Source organism: Cydia strobilella, chromosome 1, assembly GCF_947568885.1.
Source record: "Cydia strobilella chromosome 1, ilCydStro3.1, whole genome shotgun sequence".
Taxonomy (NCBI): domain Eukaryota; kingdom Metazoa; phylum Arthropoda; class Insecta; order Lepidoptera; family Tortricidae; genus Cydia; species Cydia strobilella.
In genome coordinates this window covers 9618993-9633589 of record NC_086041.1, presented here as the reverse complement: position 1 = coordinate 9633589, position 14597 = coordinate 9618993, and the positions used below count along the sequence as shown (strand labels likewise).

At 35.9% G+C, this 14597-nt stretch overlaps 1 long non-coding RNA gene across 2 annotated transcripts in view; it reads left to right on the top strand.

Annotated features, from left to right (window-relative positions):
• Positions 1 to 14597, top strand: part of LOC134741220 (uncharacterized) — a 257435-nt gene that overhangs the window by 204921 nt on the left and 37917 nt on the right. The window lies entirely within an intron of this gene.

The window sequence follows — 14597 nt, the reverse complement described above, 5'->3', positions numbered from 1 at the left end:
GAAGCTAAATTAGCACCATTTTAATTTAATTGTCCTCTCAAGGGTAAATAAAACCTGTCACTTTGCCATAAAAGGTCCACCTTTTTATTATGTACCTATGCTGTATTTGGTAATTAAAAATTTGCATAATTTACAACGATGTTATCATCAGATCATTTAATACAGCGATTAATAATTATCAATCGCTGATTTAATAATAATATTATTAAATATTATAATGTAATATAATAATAATCTAATATTATAATCTAATTATATTATATTATAATCTTCTATAGAAAAAAAAACCGATTTCACAACAGGACTGCGTTGTCGCCGTGGTCTTGGAGAGGACTGGTTAAAGTTGACAACAACAATATCAACGGAGTATATTATTATACCATGAATATCAACATCTTCTTAGTCCCGCGAGTTTTTCGACTACCCGCACATGGTCTTGTGTATTAGCTTGAACGTTTTGCGCACTAGGGATGTTACTACGTCGACGTCGACACACAACACTAACGATATTTAAGTGCGGGTAGGTCGAAAAACTCGCGGGGCTAAGAAGATGTTAATATTGTTGATGTCAACTTTAGCCAGTCTTCTCCGAGACCACGGGGACAACGCTGTCCTCGAAACGTCGGAGGTAAATCTTAAAACTGAATTTTACAATTATATAGAATTACAAATAGCTCCATGACTAAAATACTTGTCATGGAGGAACTGGAGGAGTTCCATTCTGGTCTTCATGAATAGTTGCATTAAACCAAATAGAACTGTTTAAATGCATAATGGTTTGTTGGATAAAAATAGTAAATAATAAAAAATCGGCCAAGACCATGTCGGCCATGCTCAGTGTAGGGATCTGTAGTTACCATTCTGTCATAATAGGCTAAACGGGGGCTATTAGCAGGTAAACTTAGGTAAGTATCATGTACATTACAACTTACAAGCATAAGGGAGTACCTTCGCAGCGCTTTGTACGTCTGTTTACTAAGAAGAGAAGACTTTTCGCAATAACTCAAAAACGGCTAGACCGATCATTTCGCTATAGTTTTCATTGTAAGTAAGTATTTGTTAAGCTATTGTTTTACTATTTTTATTATATTTTTTTTGACCCATGGTTCAAAAGTTAGATTAATTTTTTTTCTTACCTGGCGATTATTTCCCAATATCAAAAAATGGTTTTTGAAGGTCCGTTTTTAATAACCTATCCAACGATACCCCACAAAAAAAATCAACAAAAAATATTTTGTATGGGAGGTACCCAAATGACAATAAATTTCGTAGTTTTTATTTTTCCGTTCTGTCACCATTCATGATTTATGCAGCTTTCTAGCACTAACGATCGCTACGACACGACAGACAGACGGATATGCCGAAACTATGTATAATGGTTCCTACTTCCTATTTGACGACGGCCGGCACCCTAAAAATCGCTATAAGTATGCAAAATGTGACTTTTATGTACATAAGGCATATTAAATGCTTGATCCGTTGATGAAAACACATAAATTACTTTGCCTATAAGATTTGAACAGTTTCGTCAATTCCTCATGGAACCTAATAAACCTATCATCAGAACTAGATTTAAAATGTGTCCAATCTGTAAATTTATACTTTCATTCAAACGACGATGGACTTCTGAGGTCAGTAAAACATTAAAAAAGTATGTAATAAAATAAAAAAAAACAATCGAATTCAGAATCTCCCCCTGTTGGAATTTTGAAGTCAGCTAAATTTAATAAATAATATTTAATCAAGCATTATGTTATTATAAATACAATGTATTTATTTACCTACAGGATGTATAATTCTGATGTTGTTCGAGGGAGTTGAACCTCTCCGCAGAGCAACAACGACACAAGTCACACAAGTAAGTCGTATTTAGTACGATCACGATATATATATTATAATAGTTCTTAAGTGCGATAATAGTTCTTGTATTCTCTAATTGTATAAGTTACTAATTTAGAATCCTGAGCGTAGCAAGGGACTCAAAAGCGTACGATATGTAAATAACTTTAATCTCGTGTAGTACACACGACTTTTCACCTCAGCATTTAGAACATATTAGAAGGAAAAATACAACCCAAAGAAACGTTATCCTTCTTCATCACTTTATCACTCATGTTTTCTTAAAGTATTCTAACAATAAACTTTATTATCGCAATAAAACACAAAAAACAAAACGAATTCAATTTCAGTGAGATAATAATATGGACATAACGAACATCAATTGACCCTTCAATAGAGAACTTTTTTGTACAAAAGAAACCTGTTCGGAATTGCTGATTATTGGAGGAGAACTCCTTCCTCTAGGAGTCCGTTCATTTTGTTTGATAAATCTTTGTATTTTTAAAAAGGTACAATAAATTATAAAATCAAATACAATAATAATAAATAAAATCTAGACAATCAAGAAATCTAGAAATAATCTACCATTTCTCAACATCTGTTGCTGCCACATGTAAACTATTCGAGTGTTTGAGTAAGCATGGTGCATCCATCTTACCTGCCAGCGTTTTCAGGATACTATTGTTACTGCCACACAGTCTCCACATAAGTGACGCCGATCTGTTGCATATAATCGCAAAAAAAGTGGTCTGTGTGCGCCTCCGCGAACATTCCGGACGCACTACAGTGACGTGGCAGTCCCATCAGCATCCTGAAAACGTTGTTGTACTGAGAGCATTGTACGCTCGCTATGTATAGCTAGCTGGCCCACAGGCTTGCAGGTATAAAAAGATTGGCAGAATGCCTTAAACAGTGTCTTTTTCACGTCTACATACAATACGAGTCCGACTCGCACTTGGCCGGTTTTGGGTAATGGTACGGAACCTTTCGTGCACGATTCCGACTCGCACTTGGCCGGCTTTTATGTGTATATTTCTTACCTTTTCATGCTTATACTGATTTGACTGGAGGGCCGATTTGGATGATATTTGCCATGGACATGATTTGGATAGGTACAGTCAAGGTCGTAAAAATACAAAAGTCGTGCTGTATCGTCCGATATACACCTACTACTCTATGTCGTTTAAATCACGTCAAAAATTTGAATAAGGGCGAAAAAAAACTATTGATTTTGGAGTGTAGTTTTATTTAGTGGTACTTAGCTATTTGTAAAATATATTGTCTGGACTACAGTCCTCTAGCGTATCCATCTGTCAACTTTACTTCAAGTTCCGCCTCCAGGGTATAGGGAGAGAAATAAGGGGTGAATTAGCCGTTTACTGACACGGACCGAATTCCACGCAGGCGGAGCCGCGGGCACAGCTAGTACAATATATACAATTACAATACAATATACAATTACTTACATCTGGAAACCACCATCTATGTAACATCAGTTTACTGGAAGCTTTAAAAGTTTTAAAATGGGATCCTACATTTGAATGTTCAGGCACAGAGTGTTCCATGGGCGGAGCGCATGTCTCAGTACAATTGCCATTTATGGAGGACTTGCACGCCGGGCGGACCTAGAGCCTGTGCGTGGGACGAAAGGTGGCTATTTCTGGCTATGTTTAAGGACATTTGCGCTATGTATCAATTAAACTGCAGAAGTCTAGGAAAACACTGTAAGTATTATCGAGAAAAGGCAGGTAGTGCCCTTTTTGCTCGTGTTGGCGGGGGACGGTAGTGCCCCCAGATTAACTTGGTATGCCTCCTGTCCGTGAGTGTAAACAATGGTCACAAAACTAGATGCAATAAAATCCTAGTTTAGGCATAATAACTAATCATTACTAGGTATGATATGATAGTCCTGTGTTGCACACAAGCCTCATTGACAAACATAGCTATGGTGCGGTTTATGGCAACCATTATGCTAACTATTTAGTATAAATTTACCAAGCCAAAAAAATACCAAGTGTAAGTAAACATGTATTCTTTTACTTTTGACGATATGCACTATTATTACAAAAAAATTACAGCATATATCATTCAAAACAACGCGGTCTGCGAAAAGAAGAGTGAATTTGTTAATAATAAGGCTAAGCAATTGAGCGAGAGCGACATGCCCAAGATCCAAACTGAGGTGACGCATGGACTACATGGCAAAAAGAGGACGAAGGAGTGGTGGTGGCTGGGATCCACTACCAATCAATACCAATACCTTAACACGCTCGAGGTAGAGCGGGGAAAATAGCCGCTTAAAAATCTGAAGTTCGTGTGGCCAATAAAAAAATAATTACTTTGGAATTATATTTTATACCTAACCCTTCGGATATTTAAAATACATTTCTGTAAAATCAGACTGGTCAATATTAGCTAGAGTAATTTAATCTACTCTAGGTAGAAAAAGTCCAATTTTACGTTTCAAAATTATAAATAGTAGTAGAAAGACAATTTTCAAACAATTAAAATTTAAAAATTACATTAATTCTCCGTATACATACAAATTCCCACCCCCCTTTTCACCCCCTTAAGGGTTGATTTCTGGCCTATCCTATGTCCTTCCCTAGGACTCCGGGTGTGGTGTGGTCTAATTTCATCTTAATCGGTTCAGCAATTTCCACCCCCCTTTTCACCCCCTTAAGGGGTGAGTTCCGAAATAAAAAGTATCTTATGTCCTTCCCCGAGACTCAAACTACCCCTATACCAATATTCAACAAAATCGGTTCAGCGGTTTAAGCGTGAAGAGGTAACAGACAGACAGACAGACAGACAGACACACTTTCGCATTTATAATAATAACTTTTGCCAACGACTTTGTCTGCGTGGAGTTAGTAATTTGGGTAGCTTTCTTTTATCCAATCTGCTTTTTATCGATTCCCCATACAAACTTCCACCCCCGCTTTTCACCCCCTTAAAGGATGACGTCTAGGATAAAAACTACCCTATGTCCTTCCCCGGGACTAAAACTACCTATACCAAATTTCAACTAAATCGGTTCAGCTGTTTAAGCGTGAAGAGGTAACAGACAGACAGACAAACACACTTTCGCATTTATAATATTAGTATGGATTAGTATGGATATAGTACCTATATATAGTATGGATTAGTATCGATATAGTACCTATAGTATGGATTAGTATGGGTATATACATTTTTTGATATTTTATTTTTAGTTTTAATCGAGTGTCGATAGACGGCAGTAAATTTACTGTGACTACAAAATTTACTATGATAGTTCCCCTCTATCCTATATATTCTCTTTGCAATCACGGAGGAAAGTCACGGACGGACAGAGAACGGAACACTACTCCGTATTAGGCGCCATCTGTTGTCAGACGGAAAAACTGCTAAGTTAAACCTCTCAGCTGAAATGTGGGCACGTGAAAGCTAGTTCTGTTAAAGTTTAAGGCGTTGTCAGCTTTAGTAGCTAGATAGCGCTAGTATTAACCAAAATCAAAACTAAGTTCTGTAAAAACCGGCCAAGAACATGTCGTGCCATGCTGAATGTGCGGTCCTTACGTCCATAGTTGTCCGTCCGTCTTAAACTTAAACTTAAGTTCTTGTAGGAAACTAAGGACAACACATTAAACTCCTTTGATGGGCAGTTGTTCTACAAAAAAAATAGAGCTACTCGTAGTAGAAGTTTAGTATGTAACACTTCTACTCGCTCTAATTTCTTTCTACGAGTATTATTATTTCTAGCCGCGAAAACTACATCCAGACATACCTAAATACTTAGTTATAATACCTACTTATAATTATTATGTACCTACTTATACTTATAGTTATATGTTTGAACGTTCATGTCATATTTCGTACGTATTAGGTAAAGGAGGTATTATTTCAATGTTCTGCCACCAGAGTCCAGCACTAGCCCGTTTAGTAAACCATAGAGTAACTTATACATACTGTGCCTTTATCAGTTTTTTGACAAGTTTTCAGAGATAATAAAATATGACATTGATGCATCAACGCGGTTTGTTTACAAAGGACCTACCGGGAAACATTAATCCGAAATTTCGCTATCTGCCTCTTCATCGCTTGAATATGCAAGAGTGACAGAGATGTTAGATAACGAAATTTAGATTTTCTTGTTTCGCGATAGACCCTCAGATTGTGGTAGAGGCGCCCCCTACGCAGTTTCGCGTAATATTCCCTATTTGTCTTTTTATCCAGTCTAAATGACGAATTACACAAAAAAAAGAAAACCAATAAAAAATATACAAACAACAGACAATTACTATAATTGTTTAGAGATGTAAAAGTCTCCAGGTGTCAGATAAAATATGTAAAATAAAAAAAAATAAAAAAAACGATTATCAAATTATCCTTAGATTTTACACCTCTAGGGTCTCCAATACTTGAATTGTTATATAAGTAATTATAAGACAAGAACCGAATGAAGTGTCTCACGTTAATGCCACTCAAAAGTAAAGTTACATAGGACGTAACATGAAGCGTAAACTTAGACAGACCGGTCTCCCACAAACAGCACCCGTTCACGAGTATGACGCGTATCTTAGCCATCGTCTCCCTCAACCTTCATTTGGAAAGAAATTTTTTTTAGTTTTAATCGTGTGTCGGTAGATGGCAGTAAAAACTGCTTGGAGTTACATTAGTAAGGATTATTTCGCGAGTACCAACATTTGCTGAGTAAAGTGAAAACGTCAGTTTATTGTTTATAAGATAAGATAAGATTACTGGCGCACGCCCACTTCACCTGTTTTTCCCACGATCTGATTTAGTCTAATATAAGTACGAGTATGACGTTTGAGAAAGTACCTAAATAAGGAAATAAGAGACAAAATAATAAATTAAGAAGGTTTACCCACAGACCTAAAATTTATGCTTACGCATTAATATTGCGCATTAGTAAAGGTAATCCTTTACTCTGACAGTTGTGTCAGTTGTGTGCAGCGTTTGGTGCAGCGTTTCAAAATCGGCAATTCCGAATAGTCCCGATAAAAAAAAAACCTAAAACAAATACGAAGAAAGAAATGTGTATAACTAGGCACCGAAACCGCTTAGAAAAGAACTTCGTTATTGGTAAGACTTAAGTGTAAGTATCAATACGACATTTTTTATAAATACTTAAATAGAATTACTTGGCAATCGCCCGGCTACGACAACAACTAAGAATACTCTATTAGCGCCACTTGCACCATCCCATAACCCGAGGTTAACCCGTTAAACCGTCAACCCAGTCACTGGGTAATAATCTACATACTCGTACATCCTTCAACCGGAACTTACCACAGGATACCGATACAGAATCGCTTCGGAAGTCAAAACACCCGTTCGATTTTTCTAACGGTCTCGAGGAAGCTAAATATCGATAGTATCGATACGCATCAACCGTTACCGATAGGTACCTACACGTTTTCGTCTAATTTTGAAGGAAAAAATTAATTCATATTCTGTGGTGTTGTTCGAACGTGTGCCTGGAACGATTAGAATTAGAAAAGGCAATTTTGAATAAAATTATGTATTTACTAATCTTAAATTCAGGGAGCAAGCCAGCGTCGTGTATTGGCTCGGACACGTGGCAAGGAACATGAAAATCGTGCGTCTGCTTCAAGTGATTAGACTGATAAATGTACGTATTTTATCGATGAACAATGAGAAAATTCGAAAAAATTTAACTGTGTATGGCGTGTTCTGTAGAGTTTTTTTTTAATTTTTTATATTGTACATTTTTGTAATAGAGGATTAAACACTCAAATTTGATCGCAACACATATTGTTGTTGTAAACAAATAAAGTAAAATATTATATATTAAATAAAACCTAACACGGACCGGTTCAGTAGATCTAACCTAGTGCTATTCAGGATGCATCGGTGCCTTTATCTGTTTTTTAATTAGCAAATCCTACGCTGTATATCGATGAAGTTTATGTCTGAATAGAGGACTAGGCTAACAGTTAAACAAGTTTTTCACTATTGACTTCTAAAAAAACTGTAATTACTTTAATGAAAAACATAGGTACATACAATAATAAGTATAAGTAATACCCTGAAATCTTACCAACCTTATTGTCGTTATTGTCGATGCTCTATTTGCAGGTTTTGAACTTAAGCCCCCAAAAACTGAATATTAATACAAGAGCTGTTTGAGCGTGGTCTTGCATTGTCGATAATTAAATCGACATTGTCTCCTCCCTACTAATGAAGCCATCGAGTCGTGCTACCCCGACGATTGTTTTCAATATCGACTGTTCCGTTTAACACGAATAAAGGCTTTGCCGCTTCTTTACTGTACCTAATCGTGTTTGTATTCAAAGTGTTGACTCTACAGAGGTGACTTGAGTTTTTTGCAGCGTAATTATAGCTATTATTGATTAAATTATAACTTTTATATGATAATGTGTCATTTGCATTACGCAATATTGTTTAGGTATTTATTGTTTTACAATACACGATTATTTTGTACACTACCTAGGATTTTATCATGTTCCATTATGCAAAATTATATTATTAATATGTGGAGCTAAGCGAGACCTTCGCTGACGCTTGGTCAATTAAGAAATTATTTGGTCGTATTTATCGCTATCGTTTGTTTTACCTAACTTAAAGTCCATTATAATATGATATTATATTTTACTTAACTGTTGTTTTATAATCGGGGACTATAAGAGATTAAATTTTGTTTGTTAAAAATGTAAGATCGAATTTCTAAGAAAAAGAAGTGATCATACCATTACCGAATTAATTTATTCAAAAAAATCAATTAAATAAAAAATATACATTTTTCTTAAGACTAATTCCTCTACAAATCCAGCAGTTAGGTAAGTACTTAAACTTGTCTCACGAGGAAACCGCCATGTGGGAAGTTGATTCGGTGATCGAAAGGTCCGAAAGCAAAGCGAAGAGTGGAGACTTGACCATTATCATGAGATATTCCTGCAACATAACTAGGGCCAGACGCAGAAGGCGGTACTCCTGGACACAGTGTACAGAGTTTTGCGGTTCCTCTCCCTGCGGACCAGACCGGCAGCTTCCGCGGTAAATATGTTTTCACCTCATTCGCTCGGAAAACCTGTTTATAGCGCGAAATCTGCGTGCAAGTGTATTTTATCCGCTAGCGTGCAAAATTTCGAACACGATGAATATGTGTTCTTTTCTCTTGTTTATTTTGTTTGGATTTGAGTGTTTTGTCTTAAATTTGATATGTTAAATAGAGGGCAAACATAAAATGTCTTTTTTTTTGCATCGCATTTTCCTCGCTGTAGTGAGGGGATTAAGTTTTAACGCGCAAAGCAATGGAAAGTGAATTTTCGTAAATAGGTAAGTATCATACTCAAGTATTCATACTCAAAATTTTATATAAAAAAATGTATTAATAATAAAATTCAAATTTCAACCAAAATCCGCAGTTCAATCAAGTGACGTGACGAGGAAGTTCGCCTCGTTGTGTATCCTTCTGCATGCATGTGTATCACACATTTCCTGCTATTCCTCGCTCTCGTCCATCCTCTCACAACAATAGGCAGCTCAATAAATGTGATTGACCGCCTCACTTGATATTACACACGCTAGTTGAAATTAAAATGCTTAGGTATTGCGAAATCCGATCGGATACGCGGTTCACGTGGACATATAATACTTACCTACTAGATAAGATCCGCAGTATCCGCCACGTATCCGCACACTCACTTTAGTTCTAAATATTCGTACAACAACAAAAAAGAGCTTACTTTATCCTCCCATTATGCATTTATGATTTCTTTGAATGACATTGATTCTAAAAGTATAATTTTAGTCATATACTTAATTACTTAATTCACTAAGTAATGATATAAACCAAAATTTGGTTTATTATGTTATATTTAATATCACTTTCTACTTATAAAAGTACGGGCGGGGACCGTATAATGATGTATGATCTACTACGTCATCTGATACAAGGATAAGCCCCATGAGACACGTTCATAAAAGTGATGTTATGTTTGGAAAAAATAGTAAAAAAAAAAATAGAATTGGCCGAAAGCACAAAAAAAGGACCACTTGCGGTTACTGAAAAAGTGTAATTTACGTCATGAGATGAGATGAGACTGGTGGCAACAGATAGGAATTTATATGTAGATTCAGAACAGAAACCATTCGTCTGCCAGTTCCTGTATGGCCGGAAGTGCGTTTGCCGGGCACTTTAAAGGTACCAAAAAGAGTGGAATTTACGTCATCCGATACAAAGATGAGACTGGTGGCAACAGATAGAAATTTATATGTAGGTTCAGAAAACACTCGTGCTTTCGGCCAATTTTTTGTGTGAAAAAAAATTAATGAGCCCTGAAGGGAAAGTACCGTAAAACCTTAAGCTAGCTCATTTTACTTAAAGGAAACATTCTTTTTATTTTTAAAAAGAAACAAAACTGCATTCAAAGTTTTTTTTTAATTCCTTGTCTCGCCTGGGAATCGAACCGACTAAGGTTATACAAATATGTAAAAATTATCATGGTGGTGAACACAAAAAGCTGTAATCAGCGAATTTGGTGGCTACCTAGTTGTGTCGTAGCATTTGATGTTTGATAATTCAAATATGTTCGATTGTTAAAAGCTTTTGTGTTCAATGTGATATCAATTTTAATTCCTTGGCAATCCATTCATCGGTGACATGAGAGAATCCCATAGCTGTTTTCCTTTTTCCATCGAATCCAGGATGTGTGCATATTTTGCATGAATATTTATCGTACACGCTGTCGGTGCAATCGTAAACTGCATTTTAATGCATTTTTATACGACACTTGAGTGTTTTAGTTCAGATAGTGCCTCTGGAGATCATTACACGGGTTTTATTGCTATTTTAGAGCCAGTCGTGAAATAATCGCGAACAATGCGCACTATCTCATTTCCTTAAGGCAACTTGAAAGTATGTTTATTTTGTAAATAGTATTAGCTACGACATATTATAATTTATTAAATTATTAGGAGGTAATATAATAAAAGAAAACAACAGCTTGGGCCATTTATAAGTAATAAAAATATACTTAGTTAGTTAAATGCGGTAAAATTATTTAATCATTGAAATATTGCAAAAAAAAATCTCTTCGTAGTAAAAAGACGTACAAAGCGATGAGAAGGTACTCCTACATGCTTGTAATGTACATGATACTTACTAGCCCCCGTTTGGCCTGTTCTATATAGTACATACTCTTGGCCGATTTATTTTTAAGTTAAGGATTTGTTTTTAAGTATTTTTTCATTTTTAGTTATACGTTTTTGTTATGAGGAGTAACGAAACAGTTTGCAGGACCTGACTATCTGGTCTGATCAAACAGTCATGTTACTTAAAAGTTCTCGCTTCAAGTGTTCGAGGTCTGAATCTGAATCCATCAAAATTTGAGGAGTTCCCTCAATTCCTCTTGGAACTCATCATCAGAACTGGACCTTGACAGAAAGGTTTCTTAGAACCTTATTTGCTTATCAAAAAAGACAAAACAAAAAGACAAATCACCAAAACGTGGAATAGGTACGCGTCGTTGAAGCGGTTCTGGTTTTCGTCGGCAGTACCACTTCACCAAATGGAACTTTTTGACTGCAAATGCTTGATTTGTTAATGAAAATACAAAAATCGCTGTATGTATGCCTATAAGATTTGAAGGGTAAAAAAATAAAACGGCCAAGTGCGAGTCGGACTCGCGCACTAAGGGTTCCGTACCATTACGCAAAAACGGCAAAAAATCACGTTTGTTGTATGGGAGCCCCATTTAAATATTTATTTTATTCTGTTTTTTAGTATGTGTTGTTATAGCGGCAACAGAAATACATCATCTGTGAAAATTTCAACTGCTATCTATCACGGTTCATGAGATACAGCTTGGTGATAGACTGACCGACAGACGGACGGACGGACAGACAGACAGACAGACGGACAGCGGAGTCTTAGTAATAGGGTTCCGTTTTTACCCTTTGGGTACGGAACCCTAAAAAACCTACAAATTATATAGGTACCAGTTTACAGATATATAGATCTAAGGATACAAAGCCAGTACTATGTACAGTTATTTGTAAACAGTTTGTTTACATTCCGCGTCCTATTCCAGAGATGTCCCACTTCGAATGCACATTTCCCACGCACGTGTGATCAGAAAACTCTACGACGGCATAATGTGTCTATTAATTTGTTTTCTGTTAACGAACTCCGCTAATGCGAACCGCTGCGATGCTTCTAAACTCTGGGATCGGTGTATGCGGTATAAGACAATTGACTATTTATTGTTTTTCAATTCTAATAATTTCAAATTATTAATCCAAATCATTATCAAAGATTTGATTAGAAGTATAGTGTATACCTACTATTATAAAACTTAAAATTATAACAGTTTTATGCTAAAGCAATGAAAAATCATCCTAAAAAGTACCTAAACAACGTTTGAGTAGGTTCGGACAGAGGAGTCGTGGAATGTATTGGACTCCATATTTACATTCCACGACTCGTCTCTTTACGCACACTAACTTTTTTTTCTCAAAAAAATGGGTTAAGATGTTAATTTAGTTTTTGGCATTTTTGATCCACATGTTTATGAGAAATAAGTTGTTTTTTGCTTACTATGGCTGAATTGATTGTATTATTATATTACTTAACCTTTGGTATGCTTAGTAGCAGATCTGTTCCATATACATATATTCAACTTAAACATGAAGTTGTCTAGATTGCTATTTAAATAGCAATTTTTTGACAGGAGCATACGAAAGGTTTAGTTTATTATTAATGACATTGTCGCTTCCCAAAGACAAACCCTTTTACGATAAGTGCTAACTGATTATGTAAAACTAAGAAGGGCTTAAATCTGTCTAACGGACTTATTACACCATTTATCTGGTTTAGTTTTACATCAAACCATTCAAAATTAACTCCTATAATCATTATAGATTCTATAAATGAACATGTTAAGTAACCACAGTACTGTGATTTGATATCCATTTACTTCTATACCCCAGCACACGAATAGAATAAGTTTATACTTACTATGAATTTTAATAAAAAAGTGAAAACCTTTGAATAGGTAAGGTATGAAGAAATGTTTTTTTTTTCAAATTGTCTAAATCGCAGTGCTGTAGTCTTAAAATCTACTTACATTTTTGCAGGTTGCTATTAATGGATACTATTTTTGTACCTCATTGTAACTCAGAGAGTAAAAGCTCACGTAACCGGGGGTAAAGTGTCCTCGTCCATAATTCATCATACTTGCAGTCAGTCAGACAAGCTTGCAATAACAATGGATCAAAGTTTCACTAGAGCTGGAGCTTTTTAAGGCGCAAGTTATAGTAGGCGGGCGGATACGAACGAGCTTTTCGTCTATTGTTAGGAAAAAAATGAGATTCGGTAAATATTTATTTTAGTTAACCTATTACTTATAGTATAGTATAAGTTCGCCTTTAATTGTGGTATTTTCTATAAAAAGGGACCTTATTGTCGATGGCGCTTACGCCATTATTAACGATGCTCCGATATAAATACAATGCCGCGCGGCGCTGTGCGGCGTAAGCGCCATCGACAATACGGTCCCTTTTCATAGAAAATGCCCCAATTATATTCTCAAAGCCTTTACGGAACTACGAGTTGGTTGTCAACAGGTTCTCAATACCAACCGTTTTGTAGACCAATTTGGAACACGGAACCAAAGCAATGTAAAAGGTAAAATTCCTTTTTTTTTAGCTAAACTTATGTTTCGGATCAGATTTTGAACAAGTATCATGATTAATTAGCGTCGTGTCCTGCGGAGCTAAGATGGACGGCTGTCTATCATTTGTCACCATACCTGTCACACTTTAACAAGTACGTAAGTGCGAAAGTGACGCATGATATGACAAGCGACAAAAACGCGACCATGATACCGGTGCTGAATACGTAATTTTCTTAAAAAGAAAAATCCAGCTTGAGTCTTTGAAGTGTGATTAGTTTGTTTTTTGACAAAGGTCATATCATTTATCATTTGAAATAGCTTCAGTTTGTGACTTTCTCCATCGAAGTATGTGATTGACAGACGTAGCGCCGCTTATTTAAATTGACCTTCCCCCCTCTCGAAACAAACACTAAAATGGAGTTATCCAAACGATGTTCCAGGTATCTTTGTATACTGGTTGATAGGACACTGGTGCCGTGTTACATCTATTAAGTGGTTCGAATACTTGTTTCTTAATGTTAATGGGCTGTATTAGGCATTCAAATGATTCCTGAAACTGTTGAAATAAATGCATGTAAGTACTTAGTAAGAATGAATTAGTTAACAGGATTATACGAGCCTTGATTGTAAGTAATGAGATGATGTACGGGGTAGCGTAAGTTGGAGTTTATTAGTAAAAAAATTAATTCTCACACATTGTCACAAAATGACAGCGTCGTTGATTCTACAATGTGTGGCCTGTAATAGGAGCAAAAAATTAAACTGTAGGCTGTACTCAAACTGACCAACATTTGTTCAGCGACTTTAAAAAATAATGAAGACTTTAGACTTCGTATTTTTCATACAAAATGAATATTATCTTTAATGTACGCCATTATCTTTGTGATTGACGTTGCCTGTCACACCTTGAACATAACAAAACTCGCAATACATTGCGTCTTGGAAAAAACTTTAAAGTGTATTAAAAATCAAAACACAAGTTATTTTTAAAAGTCGCTGAACAAATGTTGGTCGGTATGAGGAGTACAGCCTACAGTTTAATTTTTTGCTCCTATTACAGGCCACACATTGTTTAAATCTCACAGCCATAAA